Source organism: Melanotaenia boesemani, chromosome 9, assembly GCF_017639745.1.
Source record: "Melanotaenia boesemani isolate fMelBoe1 chromosome 9, fMelBoe1.pri, whole genome shotgun sequence".
Taxonomy (NCBI): domain Eukaryota; kingdom Metazoa; phylum Chordata; class Actinopteri; order Atheriniformes; family Melanotaeniidae; genus Melanotaenia; species Melanotaenia boesemani.
In genome coordinates this window covers 5,955,689-5,966,424 of record NC_055690.1, presented here as the reverse complement: position 1 = coordinate 5,966,424, position 10,736 = coordinate 5,955,689, and the positions used below count along the sequence as shown (strand labels likewise).

At 39.9% G+C, this 10,736-nt stretch overlaps 1 long non-coding RNA gene across 1 annotated transcript; it reads left to right on the top strand.

Annotated features, from left to right (window-relative positions):
- Positions 1–692: 692 nt before the first annotated feature.
- On the top strand, positions 693–2,603 carry LOC121646557. The gene is made up of 3 exons (XR_006011656.1): positions 693–945; positions 2,237–2,299; positions 2,523–2,603. It is a non-coding gene; the product is annotated as an uncharacterized LOC121646557 (long non-coding RNA).
- Positions 2,604–10,736: the final 8,133 nt, after the last annotated feature.

The following is a 10,736-nucleotide window of genomic DNA, read 5'->3' as shown; positions in this document are numbered from 1 at the left end:
GAGAACAACTGCACAAAACTGATGTTACTCCATCTGCGATCGACTAGTTTTGCCTCACGTCAGGTCCCGGATGTGTGGCACAAAAGTTTGAATTTCAGATCTGAATTTGTATTTCAGATCTGAATTTGTATTTCAGATCTGAATTTGTATTTCAGATCTGAATTTGAATTTCAGATTTGAATTTGAATTTCAGATCTGAATTTGAATGGAGAGAACTGATACTGAACTATGAAAATTAATTAGGTAAAGAAGTTTTTTCAAATACAAAAGTTTCAACTTTACCAATATACACATTCAAAAAACAAAGATTCAATATCAAATATGGTCATTTGGATTCAGTTTTTTAAAGCAATTATTCAAACAGGCATATTCAGATTCAAATTGAATGATTCATATTCAAATATAAAGAATTCAGATTCGCTCCCCAGTGGCACAAAGTTTATCCCATAGGGATGCACAGAATTACAGCATGGCTTGATTTTAAATAGGAGGCAGAAAGTTGTTCAGCAGTATCAGAAGCTACTAGCTGACAATGGCATGTAGGAAATAGAGGTTTGGTCGGCTGCAATGGCGATTTCAGGGGTGGCCAGTGCCACCCCTGAAATCTCATTGGCCACCCTTGTGGCCACCCCAATTCTGAGTGGTAATTTGGCAAGTCTATCAAAAAGAAATGACTGTCAGTCAATGATGCAGTGTGGATAATTAGCTGATTCAAGATCAGTTGTATGTGTCAAACTATCTGAGTAATGCTCATGCTGAAGCTCCTACAGCTGATTTCTGGTCTGTTGGATCACATTGAACCAAAAGCATCTTAAGAGCCGACGTATAAGCCTCCTAACCCTTAAAGTTGCATTTGCCGTTTGCGTGTCGTACAACTAGCAGCACACTAGAAAGCCTTCTGTATCACTGGAGTCACCGCGAACTTGCAGATTAAACATTTGAAAGGTAAGTTGTTTAAAATATAACTTCCCTCCAAGCTAGTGCTTTGCTTTTTGTTTGTTTTTTTAAAACATAAAAGTACTGCCTTAGTTTGCCAGTGTGAAACAATCTACGTAGCTACGTAAACAAGCTGAGCCTGTTGCAAACCACTCAGTATTTAGCAAGTTTTCAACTTTGGCAGAGTTAATATTAACATGTTAGTGAGGGTTTGTGTGTAACACTATTGGCCTTAAACATATCCAAATGCCGTGAAGCCTGACAGACACCTTGTGGCTGAGCCTCAAACAGTTGCAGGTGAATGTGGAGAACTGTTACACCAATTTAGCTAATAGTTTCTAGCTACGGAACACGAACTGCTGTAAATGTGTTTAGTTGATATTTGTGTGATTTACTTTGCATATGAGTAATGTTTCAAGCTTTTGTTAATACCTGATAATTGACTGAGTATCAATTACCTCCTTATTTTCTTTAGCTCTTTTCAAAGTTCATGTCTTTTTTAATATACTTTTAAAAATGAGTATCATAGTGCATTTAAATTTCAAATGCTTAATCTGCATTTTTCCCATGCAATATTAAAAAAAATTATCAAAGCAGTGCTTTCAATGCTTGAAACTATTAAAAATAACAATAATAATAATAATAATAAAAATCTAACAGAATTTTGTTTTTGACACTGGAAAGAGCTAAAGCTATTGTTTAAGATTTCCCATTTCTGGAAGATTCCCCATATTTCTTATGCTGATTTTAACCAAAGATAACAATGATCCTGATGGATGTTGCAATGAATGATATCTAGTGACGGATATGATTTCCTGCAGGCATGATAAAAGGTAGCAATGAAGAGACACAGGGATATTAAAATTTTCTTCAAAAAAGGAAAAGTGTCATCAGAGTCAGCCACAGGTGTCAGCAGCAGGGAGAAAGCCAGTCAGGTCAGCAGCATAGGTATAGCAGCAGTGATGAAGAGCAATCAGCTCCCTCTGCACAGCATGGTAGGTCATGTTCAGGTAGCTCTTATGTCTCCTTGATGAAGATGGATGGATTTGGCCATGGATTTGTTCTTTTACAAATAAGTTGACTGAATTTAAGTTCTTGTCACTCCATTTGTAAAAGTATAGTTCTCTGAAGAAAACGAATTTTAGAATAATTTTAAAGACAAAATAATATAACACATACGTATAAGAGCTATGTAATTGTTTTCACCGTCCATCTAAAAATTCATGAAAAAAAACAACAAACAAAGACAAACAAAAAAAGGTAGCCGCACTTTCTGTCAATGTCACTTTCTGGATCATAGGTGAAGGAACATCAACTTCACTCAGCCAGCCACAGGTCTGTGAAGTGCCACTCTCTAATGATGGTAAGTTCAGTTCTCTATCCTGATTAATCTGTCATCGACAGTTATTTCAAACTGTTTTGTATTAATCTTTGTTTAATATTAATTTGCTAATACAAAATAAACTGTAGATCTTAGTATCCACACACTGTTTTGATTTTATTACAAACATTAAAAGATAAAGGGAAACACTAGTGTTTCCATGACCAATTTATAAAAGTGATTCTAGTGGTTTTTAATATTTTAGGTACCAGTGGTGAAAGTGATTCATATGGCGTGTCAGAAGATCATGCTGAGATGAATGATCCAGAGTTCCTTTCTTCTGCAAAAATACATGCTGCCCCACCAGGACCTTATGGTATGTCCTAACATGTTATCTTTTAGCCCACACAGCAAAACTAGCACTTTATATGTTAATATCATGCAACTGCTGTAATACTGACAAATACTTATCATGTAACAAATACTTTTAAGTGAAATGTTAGTCTTGTCACTGCCACAAAGCCTCACACTGATGGATTGGTATTGTCCAGTGGACTGATTTTCATTCTATAATTTTCAGATATTTCACAGTCTAGAAGAACAGGACCTACCAGATCTACCTACAGGTCTCAAAAAACTCAAAAACATTAGATCAATACAAGTGCAACAGTGGTGATGAGGATATTTTCAGACGAACAGTCTTCTACCCCATTGTAGACACCATTCTTGGAGAGATAGATAAGCGTTTCTCCAAAGACAACTGTGACATAATAAGAGGAATACAAGCTTTGGACCCAAAAAGCACAAGTTTCCTTGAAGATGAGGTGCTCTTTCACTTTGGAGGATTTTATGAAAGTGATTTGGAAGATCTCAGACATGAGCTCCACCAAACAAGAGACTTTTGCAAAGAAAAGAGCAAAGTGGAATGCAGACATTGTCGGGTATTGCTGACTTTGCAGTATTCCTTGAGCCTCATGAGGACATTTTTCATGAGCTTTTTCGTTTGTGTAAGATAGCCATAGCTGTACCAGTAAGTACTGCAGCATGTGAGCGAAGCTTTTAAACTTATCAAGACTCATTTGCACACAACTATGTCAGACAACAGACTGAGCAACTTGGGTGTCCTTAGCATTGAGGCAAGACGAGCTAAGACGCTCCACATGGATAGGTTCATTAAAGTTTTTGCAAGTCATCACAAAAACAGAAGGATTCATATCTTTTAGGATGGACAAACAGAATCTGTCTAGTATGGTTTTTGTGAAAGTGTGATGGCAGAAGAAATCTAGTCAGTGCAAGACTAAAGACATGTTTTTTTTGTATCTGTGTATTTTTGTTTTCCATGGCTCTGACAATACTTTCAGAGAATGTCAACATAGTAATTCAAAATAAAAACACTTCAGTAACTGCAAACATGAGTTCTTTTTGTTTTCAAAAATTGTAGGCCATGTGTATGTAAAATGAAAGCAGGATTATATTTACACAGTATGTACAGATCGTTAAGGTTCTTCCTGCCTTGGCCACCCCACACTAGTTTTGGGTCTTATCTTGGCCACCCCATTAAAAATGTCCTAGATACGCCACTGGTCGGCTGGGATAGACGAGAAAGCTCTGGAACAGGTTTATGATCAGCAAAGTTCTAGTCACAAATTTAAATGGTGAACAGAGGAAGACCACTAGCTAACAAGATGTCTAATATATGTCCGTGTTCATGCGTAGGACCATTAACTAACTGCAAAAGAGTCAATGAGACTTAAAAAATCTTTAACCAGAGGCTTAGATGGACAACAGACATGAATGGTAAAATTGTCCAGAATTAAAACAATGTCAAAGTTTGACATGACTGCAGCCAGGACTTCAGCAAATTCCCGAATTCCTGAATTAAATTCTTGTTGAAGTTAGGAGGATGGTACACCAGTGCACAGATGGAATAGTTGCAGTTTAAAGCTGGAGTAAACATCAGTTTTTACAGCAGTTAAAACTGTTTTTAAAAGCAGAAGATTTTTCATCCCCTGTCTGAAGAGAATTAAAGAAGTTGCAGTCTGGAGGGATGAGCTCAGACCATGGGCTTAGCTCGCTGGCATTTACCCAATTTTCAGTCACCAAAAGAAAATCAAATGCTCAAAACATGAAAAAGTCATTTAGAACAAATGTCTTGTTAGTTCGCAATCTGGCATGAACAGGAGCCAACCTGATATTAATTTCATTCCCATCTAACTGGGCTGCTCGGCCCAGCGGGCGAAGGTTCAGAAAATTCTCTGTACGTCTCCGCAGGCGAGGCGAGTGGCTGAGGCAGATGCTGAAACACAGATAATTCACCTGTAGCATGGCTCTGTGAAGTATGGGGAGATAAAACGGTAATGATCTGCACAGAGTCGGTGGAGAAAAAACGTCAAATCAGAAGCTGGAGAGGATTTTAATAGGATCCTGAGCTTTGCCTTTGCACCACCACATTTTTCACATCTCCTGTAGCATTTCTTGAGGGGACAGAGGGGCACCGGGAAGCATTGAAGGCTGGTATAGATTCCAGGAAGGGAAGGAGGGAATTCCCCCAACTGTTCAGGTAATGCCTGACAATTGTTCAACTGAGGAACGAAAATTAATACCAGAAAGCGAACATAAAAAGCACATTAGTGAACAATAAAGGTAGGAGCTGAGGGCAAGCCACAACCACTGCTGCCGTCGTCTTTGTCAAAAAATGGTGGGAGTAACAAAACAAAGTAACCAAGTGGATGAGTTTTCAAATTTCTCACGACTTACAGCTACAATGAAGACAAACTTGTGAATTTGTCCAACCATATCTTAATCTCATATGGATATTTTTGGGCTGTGGAAACAGCTCGATACCCATGTACCTACCCACCACTTCTGTTCTTCTCACCATTGTCTGTCTCTCGGGTGGAAACAGACCGCAGGCCCTAGCAACCCGGAGCACTTCCGTCGTGTCAGTGAATTCGCAGCATTTTCTTCTTGCAGTTTTCGTTTATGCAGTGTGTTTCTGTATTTAGAGCATTTTCTTCTTGCAGCTGTTATTGTTTATGCAGTACTTTTCTGTATTTGCAGCCCATTTGCATCTGTCAGCCACCGTAGAATACCCATGCATGTAGAGAGCATCTAAATGGCCCACAGAAGGAATGCAGCTGAAATTCAACAAGAAATTAAGTCAAATAATGAATAAAAAATGTCTTTGAGACTGCAGGAAAAAGCAGAAATTCCTCCATTTAATTGTTAAAGAGTTATAATACCAAAATGAATTGAATGTTAATGAAAAAATACATCACTCGGAAGTGACATCCCAGCCAACAGACAGACGCACACAATAATATGAGCTCTGCAACATAAAGAAGTAAATTACTTGAACTAAAATGGGTCTCAACTCTTACATTAGATGGCTAAATCTCCCTATAGTATACAGACAGGGAGTAAATCTGAAACATTTGAGCTCATCACTGGTATTCATTAAATTAGCCATCATTCTTCTGATTAACATCCTGGAACCAGTCACTGGGTAACCTGAGGTGCTTTTAAAATTAGACTTCCAATCAGTTACAAAATCACATTCATGCATGTAATGAAAAAAGTTTTTTTCTTCTTCTTCTTCTTTTGTGTGTGTGTGTGTGGGTGTGTGTGTGTGTGTATGTTTGTCAAAAATTTATTGGAACTGCTAGGCCAATTTTACTCTATTCTCACCAACACCACAGATTCTTGGCAATGTCACCAGGACATGTTCAACATCTAAAATCTCTCTGCTTGCGAGCCAGTTGAAGCTTCATAGAGTAATAAAAGCATTTTTATGTTTTTTTTTTTTTTTTTTTTTTTTTTTTAGAAACTGGAATCTTGATGACAGCTTCAGTTTATCATCACATTTTCAGATTGTTTTCTAAGGCAAAACCCTCATTAACAGAAAGAGAAAAGAGATAGACTCCTGGAAACCAAAAGGCCTGTGACCTCTGTGTGCAATTGTCTTGATTAAATTTACACATTAAATTTACAGAACATCATCCTTTTTAGATTGGAAGGAGCACACTTGACTTCCTCTCAAGTCTGACCTTTAAGCAGCTTCAGGCTCTAAAACATTTACCAGCTTGGTGTCTTCCTGTCTCTAAATTCTCCCTAGGAGTGTTAGTGAGTGTCAGTGGTTGTTTGTCTCTCTGTGTGTTACCCCTGCGATGGACTAGAGTCCCATCCAGGGTGTGACTGCCTCTTGCCTAGTAGCGCTGGGAAAGGCTCCAGACCACCCGTGACTCTGCATAGGAATAAGCAGTTATAGACGTTGGGTTGAAGGTGTCTGTTCCTACATCACACTTTAGTTATGAAAAAAGAGCAGATGAGTTCTTAGCATCTGGGCTCACTGACTGCACCAATCATCCTGCCACTTTCATGGATGGATAATTTGTAGCTACATGCTAATTTTACAGATAAATCTCCCTTGTATGATATTTCCACGTTTAAACGGAATCTACTTCCTCAGTGTTGGATGTTTCTTTCCATGCTGACGCTTCTAACATCAGATCATGGCTAAGATAAGTTACATCACTGTCAACCTCTCACTTGGTACCCTGTTCCTTAACAGAAAATGTTAAAATATGAGGTGCCATATAAAAGGCTGTAAAACACACCTTGCAATGAAAGTCACACATATCATTTTAACAGATATTAAAGTAGGGTGAAAATTGCTAACAGACAAAGTTAAAAATATATCATATCATTGAAATAGAAAAATGTAAAATACAAGTCAATGTTTGCTCAACAGCACTCACAGGATTAAAATGGGAGTCTGTTTTTTCAGTTTTTTTCTATGTTTCCTTGATTTAAATTAAATGGTTTTGTAACAGTTTGGTAAGGTCTAGTTGACACGACCTGCAGCCGCGGTACCAGGAAGTGGACCCAAAAGCAGAACACTTAGACAGCAGGGAGAAAGGTGCGATAATGTTTATTAATGAGAAGTGTTGGTGGCTTGGTCCAGGTCCGGGCAACTCTTCCTAGGAAAGGGCAGAGGGTTATTGCAGGGAAAGGTGCTGGGTTGTGTCAGGGGCTTACTGTGTTTCTGCGTGAGACTGACTGTGGAGGGGTGAACCAGGAGATGTTATCTGTGGATGGTGATGTGATCTTGGTTGCAGGCAGGGCCAGCAGGCAGGCAGGTAGCTTGATGCGAGGAGTAGGCCAAATCCTGGGTGCTGAGGTTAACTGAGGGGATCAAGGTCTTAGGCTGTAGAAAAAATGACAAGGTCAATAATCCAAGAACAAGGCAAAGATAGATCGTAGGTAGAGGCCTGATTACCACGCTTCATTGAATGACAATCTGGCAAAGACTGGAGCTCCTGCATGACTCTAAATAGCCGGGAGTAGAGCTGGCTAACGAGCCCGCTGATGATCTGCAGGTGGTGTCAATTGAGGCTCCAGCCTCCGCCCTCCGTCCCCACGGCAACCTGCTCAACCCAACCTGCACACACATACACACAGAGCCATGACACTAGTTGCTAGTTAAGTGGCTAGTTAGACTTGAACTTCGTCATTTATTCTTGTGAATGGATTTTGGCCTCAAGTGTGGTTAAAGTTAACAATTACTAGCTTTTGCTTTTTTTTTTTTTTTAACAGTTCTTATCATGTAAAACACTGTGCTGCTCTTATGCATAAAAAGTGCTGTATAAATAAAGATTTGATTTGACTAGTATCGTGCTTCTGTTGTATATTTTGTTTGGGTTTTTTTTGTCTTTTGTTTTCTTTTACTTTTATTCTTTTTTTTTTTTGCTTTCTAATAAATCACTTTACCTTTAAAATAGAAATTCTTGTCTTTAATGTTGCCACCCCCCCTTTTTCTAGCTGAGTCGGGATTGTAACACTCATGAAAACTTGGGGAAAGTTTGCCTCAGACTGAAAAGCTGGACAGTCTTCATGTTTTCCAGCTGTTTATCTGCATAAATACGATCCACAGTTACAGGGTAACAGATATCTTCCCGTCATTGTACCGCTGCATCTGATGTGCTGTCATTGATTTGAGTTGTGGCATTAGTTGAAGAAAACTGGACTCTTACAGATAGCAGGGCAAAATGAAGAGGTAGGCGGTCAGGTTCCCCTGTGACTTGGATTGTTTCCATGTTAAAACTCAGTGGCTGGGACAGAGAGAGTGACTTGGAGGCTCTGCTTCCTGCTTCTGTCCCCTACTGACGCTTGTTGCTTCGCTCTCCCCTCTGCCTGCATTTTTCTGCCAATATTCTTATTTTTCTACTCAAGAAATTCATGAGCAATGGCTCCTGGATACTCATTAATCACTGGGACTGTATTTAGTGGTAGATTTGGTTGGATACTGCTACATTTTTTTTTTTCTTTTTCTTTAAGACTCTTACAATCTTGTCAGTGTCACGTCAGCGTGGCGTACAAATAGCAGAAGCCTTATCTACAGTTACTCAGGAGCTAAAGCTAACTGGCTGCAAGATGCCGCCCTTCTCTACAGATGACCATCACACACTTCTACAGAGGATCAACATGCTGGAAACAAAGATTCAACAGCTCGAGGTGAATGTGGAAGTGAATGGATTGTGTGGAAATGAAACAACCTTGCCTTTAATAAAAAAATAAAAAAAAAACAGCAGACAAGATTGTGCTAACACACAGCTAATTAGCACAAACTTAGCTGGAAAGAAAAAGGAGGACAATGTACAAAATAATAACTCTTTCATTGATAGTCCTCCCTGGAATGCTCTTGGTGCAAAGCCAAAGAGTAAATTATCTCACAGGGAAATGGGAGGACGAGTAACAGGCAGAGCCCAGGTTGCTGAGATTAGCGATGCGACCGGCTGGCCTGCTCTGCCATCCAGACCAAGCACATCCTCAACCCCTCTCATTAGCAAGACACAGTCGTGGCCAGTTATCACTACACAATTACAGAACAGGTTTGCTCCACTGCTGCAGGAATCAGGATCTACATCCGATTATCAAAATAAAATCTCCCTGCACAACAGGGTGAGACCAAAGAACAAGTCAGAAAGTAAAAGGCGACAAGAAAAGCAAATGGCTGGGCCTCAGACTCTGATTGTTGGTGACTTCAGTGTGAAAGACGTGAGAAATGTGTGTGGAAAACATACAAAAGTACTGTGCTTTCCCAAGGATATGGTATCAGATGTGAGAAGCAAAATTACGCAAATTGTGGCGGCGTACCCAACTGTGGAAAACCTCATCCTGCATGCGAGGTCGAATGATGTTGTGAAACAACAATCTGAGGTGCTGACGCAGGATTTTACTGAACTGCTGGATACGATCAGCTGTCTGGATGCCCGGATAATCATCAGCGGCCCTCTCCCTCAAATCAGAGGAGGAGTGGAGAGATTCAGTAGGCTGTTTAGTCTGAATGCATGGCTGGCGGCTGTATGTACCACTCATCCAGTTAATTTCATAGACAACTTCAGCTTATTCTGGGACCGCAGGCACTTTTTTAAGATGGATGGATTCTGCCTGAACAGGTTAGGAGTGAAGCTGTTTGCCTCCAACCTGTTTTCTTTTCTGAACAGACACTCTGTTCCCTCGGACAAGGACAACAGACAAGAGAGACCAAAACAACGTGATAAGACAGAGCCTAGAGTAAACCTTAAGAAAAAAACCACCTCAGCCTTCTCCCGAAAAAGGCCCCAAAGCTCTCAATGAGGACCCACCCCCTTCATCTCATCATACTCCATCCAAGTCACCCTCCCTCTCCCCATTGTCCCTACCCCTCCTGGACTTCACCTCCCAGATGAAAGAGCTGGTCACTATTGTGACCAAACTAACCCCATGCCACAGTATGTTTCTGTCCTCCATAAACCCCCCCACCGGGGCGGCTAAAGGGAGGGCACCCAGCCCCTCCTGTACCACCATGCCAGCTTCATGTTTCGGATGTATGATGTGTGGAGGGTCCAGGCTGTGTAGATAACGGCAGTCGTGATTTTTCCCAGGTCCAGCTGGACCCATTTATTAGAAGGAAAATAGTTGGTTTCAGCCTTGGTTTATAACCACCAGCCCTATTAGCTCCTTTAGCAACTGTGGTCAAAAAATTACTCCAGGGTGTCAGGAGATAAGTGCTGAGATAAACATAGATCCTTAGAAATTTGTGATCCTCTGCAGACTTTATTTCATTCAGCTCTCCCCTTTTTATCACTCAGAAAGCAGTTATGTCACTGTTTATGTTGCTTTTTAACCAGAAACTGCAACAAAAAGCAGTGCAGCATCATTTTTGTATATCCACCGTTCAAGAGGAAGAGAAAATCTTAGCCACAAACAAGTCACATTTCCCTTCACCTCCTCATTTTCTCTTAAGAGCAACCAAGACACATCAAGTACATTAATTGCAACCTTCATAAGTCTAAAAGGTAGTAAACATATACGATTTTAAAGTAATTTAAACACAACAGGGAAATCCTAACATTAAGACCAAAAAGTGCTGATAGTCAGGATTCTATTTAAGCCCCGTCTTTTTACATTCTTGTCATTTGAATTCTCTACCTAAAAT